This window comes from Penaeus monodon, chromosome 2 (assembly GCF_015228065.2).
Source record: "Penaeus monodon isolate SGIC_2016 chromosome 2, NSTDA_Pmon_1, whole genome shotgun sequence".
Classification (NCBI taxonomy): Eukaryota; Metazoa; Arthropoda; class Malacostraca; order Decapoda; family Penaeidae; genus Penaeus; species Penaeus monodon.
In genome coordinates this window covers 40,682,153-40,687,152 of record NC_051387.1, presented here as the reverse complement: position 1 = coordinate 40,687,152, position 5,000 = coordinate 40,682,153, and positions in this window count along the sequence as shown.

The window sequence follows — 5,000 nt, the reverse complement described above, 5'->3', positions numbered from 1 at the left end:
TAAGCTCGTTAACCCATCATATCCAGATCTGACGGCATGCATATACAACTGTATGACGTGTTACTTTAAGTACACATAGAGAATCTTAATTGATATCGGGCAATGAGTAAGAGAGGTGTGTTAGTGGTTCTAAGTCAAAATTATGAGTGAGAAGTGATTGTGATAATGTACAAAAGAAGTTTTGATAATGAACTAAGATTCAACCAAAATAGAATAGTAATTCATCCTAGTCTCACAAGCCTATAAGATTCATTTAGGACCATGCATATGTGGACTTTAAACTAATGAATGCCAGAAGGCAATAGGAATGCTAGGTTCCATTAATGTTCAACATAGTGCTAATTCCCCCCTCTTCTCGGCATGCCCTACCATACTCCGCCCGTCAAAAAATTAATAATGCAAAAACACTCCCCCAATAAAAATACCAATGAGTAAGAATGTTAGTAGTAATAAAGTCCTAACAGTAGAGTGAGAAGATCGATACAAGTTTCTTTAGAAAGATTTGTAAGAATAGACTAAATCACCAGAATGAAAAGTACATACGCCACAAGCCATAGGTTAAATATGTTACCATATAAGCGACACTTTCTAAACAAAGCGGATCCCAGAAAACTAGGCCACACAAAGGAATGCTAGGCTTCAGTTCCATGCCAGAAAGCCAGCACCAGCGCTCAGCCGAGGTGCCAAATAGTAGAATGCTAAAGAAATAATACTGAAAAAAATTGCCAATACAAAATCAACTTTCTAACTCCCTCTAACCCAAACTCCAACTTACTCATTCAAAATGACTAAATCCTCCGTCCCCATACAGCCACTCCGCCAAACCCTCAGTTGCAAGCTGCAATTTATGCACCATAACATGCATGGCGTCAATAAAAATGGAGCGTTTATATGCGCTCATGACAGACGCGACAAACGTATGGCCACAAGTAAGATCGTGTAAACTAGGACATGCGCAAGGTATATAGTCGTGTCAGTGTACGTGTCCATGACGTGCTGTATGCAAGCGTACGCAATTTACCGTAGATTATGATCTATATATATATATCTCTGAATATAGATATAATATATATATATATCAAAATATATATAATGTATTAATATATATGATATTAGCATCATATCGTATATAATATACCCTATTGGTGATATATCATATGTGTGCATGTATATGCATGTTTGCGAGTGTGTGTATGTGTATGTATATGTATGTAAGTAGGTGTGAGTGTATATACATATGTATGTCTATAAGTATATGTGTACGTATGTATGTATATGTTTACGTGCATATGTATATGAATGCATGCATGTATATGTGTATGAATGTTATGAGTATGAGTATTGTGTATTGCGTAATACATATATTATATGTTGTTATAATAATGTATGTATATGTGGTATGTATATTTGTGTGTTGTGTGTATATGTGTGTGTGCATATATGTGTATGTATGCATGTATATGTGTATATGTATGCTTGTACAGGTATATACATAAATATGTGTGTGAGCACTAATGTGTACTCATAAATGTATGTGCGCATACACGTGTCCGTAAGCATACGTGTAGCTATATTTGTATGTGTATGTATAGACATAAGTAAGTGTACAGGATGTGTGCGCATGTGTGTGTTCGCATACATAGGGGTGCGTATACACATGTATGCGCATATGATGTGCACATACGTCTATACATGGGTATGCATGTGCATGTGTGTAGTTATGTATAATGTAGGAGTGTGTATGCATATCATATGCATGGGAGCATATGTATAGGTGTATGCTTGCGGGTGCTTGTGCACGAAAATGAACATATGCGCTGTACTTGGGGCATTTGCAGGTGAACACGTGTTTCTAAATAGAATCAGTGTATAAAATATAATCACACATATATACACTTCTGATAGTCAAGCCCATGCTTACGGGAGTACACCCTGGCGTAGTGAGCAGGCCATGCGTGGCTGCACATAAGTCCACACTAGACAGGGCCAACTCCGCTGGAGGGGCTAATCAGTTGCATCCCGGCTAAACTACTCCCCCTTCCACCTTAGGTATATCCACTAAGATACACCTAAGCCATTAGGTGAGAGGTAACTCGGCTGCCTACCTCTTAATAAAAAAAAAACATGACTGCACAAACAAAGCAATGGCCCTCAATCACCGGAGGCGAAGGAGCCCCTGGTTACGGCGGCGATCAGGATCGCTCCAAAGCAGAGGGTGCTAAGAATCCCCAGTTAACAACAGGCCGCCCTATTGTTAACTGGGGATTTTGCACTTATAGTATATGGACAATGTGAACTGAATCCGACTTACTAGCATTACTTGAGCAACTCTCTTTCATTAAATGGGATATTGTAGGACTGTGTAAGGTTAAAAGACTAGGATAAGAGCAGAAGATACTAAATGAAGGACACATGCTCTATTGGAGAGGTAAACCCCAGGGTAGCAAGCTAGAAATTAGTGGTAGGTTTCTTAGTTCACAAACGTTTAGAAAAGAATATCGTGGAATTCTATAGTATAAGTGAAAGAGTGGCTTCAGTAACAATAAAACTAAACAATAGGTACAACTTAAAGATTGTTCAAGTCTATGCTCCAAACTGCAGCCACAGTGATGAAAAAATAGTGAGCTTCTATGAAGATGTTCATTTAGCAAGTGAGAGAGTAAATACCCGCTTGACAATAATTATGGGAGATTTTAATGCCAAAATAGGTAAAAAGACAGTTGGAGAAACTGCAATAGGGAATCACAGAATAGGTACTAGGAATGGGAGGGGCAATGCTACTTGATTTTGCGGAGGCTCGATCACTCAAAATCATGAATACATTCTTCAAAAAAAGACTAGAGCGGAAGTGAACATGGAAGTCGCCATCTGACATCAAAAACGAAATTGACTTCATAATTTCAAATGGAGGTGATATAGTAAAAAATGTGGAAGTTATTAATAAAGTAAATGTTGGCAGGGACCATAGAATGCTAAGAGGCCAAATTTCCCCAGAGAAGAAAGGAGTAAAAACCGCAGCCAAATTTAGCTAATTTGAAGACCATAGTGACAGAATTTAACCTTAACATCCAACAACAGATATTCACTTCTCAGCGACGAAGATCTCAACATTGACCAAATCAACAAACAGTTTAATGACATAATAAATGAAGTTGCAGTAGAAGTAGGCAGTAAGAACATCAAGTAAAACATAGGGTCATGAAAGTATCGTCAAACAGGGACAAAATAGAATTAGCCGAACTAACAAAGACTATAAATGAAGAGAAGAGGGATGTACGGAAATTCAATACTCAAATAATATATGAAATATTGATCGCAAGTACTAGCATGAAAACAGTTAAAAGGAAACTCGGAAGAGGGGAAAAACAAGAAACCAGATGGAGAAGTGACATATAATAAGAATGCAATTATAAGAGTAGTGGAAGATTTTCACAGGAATCTATACACTCAAATGAACAGCCACGGATAGAAGCGAACGCAGTAACTAGAGACGTACTTAGTATCACAACAGAAGAAATAAAAAGAGTGCTTAATGGCATGAAGAGAGAGAAAACACCAGGTAAAGACGGATTTAGTATAGACCTTATAATAGATGTAGGAGAAATTGCAACAGTGATACTAGCCAATCATTTTAACTAATGCCTTATCAACGGGAAAACTCTGAAAGCCTGGAAATATGCAACAATTATTTTCATACATAAAAAAGGGGACAGAAAGGATCTAAAAAACTACCGACCAATAAGCCTCCTTTCAGTTACTTACAAACCATTCACAAAAGTCATCACAACTCGCATCTCTGACAATCTGGATTCTAACCAGCCTAGAGAACAAGCAGGCTTCCGCAGTGGATTCTTAACAACAGACCACATCTACACGTCACCAAATAAAAGAAAAAAAACGAATATAGGAAATCCCAACCTATGGCATTTGTCGATTACTAGAAGGCATTTGACTTTGTACAAATACCAGAAGTACTAGAAGCTATCTGAAGTAGGGAGTAGAGGTATATTGTAAAATACAGGAAGATATATGTATATATATATATATATATATATATATATATATATATATATATATATATATATATATATATTATATATATGTTATATATATATATATATATATATAAATCATATGTATAAGTTAGATACATATATTATCAAATATTTTACATATTTTATAAATATTAAAAAGCTAGAATGAATGAAAGGGTATCAAACTAGCACGAATTGGTAGAATGTGCTCAGTGAATCTCAACCAAAATGTTTACATTGATTTAGAAATATTCAAAAGCTTAAAAAGCAAGGAAAGGAACCAAGAACAATGTTCAATGATATTTTTCTTTCACGTAATTGCAACACAAACTGCGAAGCAATATAAACATTAGGAACTGAAGAAAGCATCTGGAAAATCGAGCTCTTACAGTGGGCAGACAAGACCAAGATAATTTCAACTTAGAGTTCATTTGTCAAAAGAAACTGTACAGGGTCCTACAGTATGGGAATATATCCTAGGAACTGTACAGACAACAATTACGAAGGGAAACAAATAAGCGACGCATACATTCATGCTGGAGTGCCTGCAAGACAGTCAATAGGGCCCTTGCCATAGAGTACAAAAAAGTAAAATCTTTACTAAGTATCCTAAAGTAATACTATGGATCATATACACAACAGGACTACTAATGACAAAGGGAAAGAGATGACTGTGGAAATTTGCTAGATATCAAGAGGCAGGGACAAACAGACAAATGCGTAGAACGAAATTACCAAGACGGAAAGAAAAAAACAAGGGCAGCATATACTGGAGACAGGAAGATGGCAACGTCCTGACGTGTATTATAGGATGATAAGATGCAGGCCAAAACCAACAACAACAAATTTGGGATCAGGTGGAACGAAAACCAACGACAGGATTGAAAACATTGAGACTATCTGCATATACTCAGCGATATAATATAGATACAACCAACAACACACAACATGTGTGTGTGTATACAT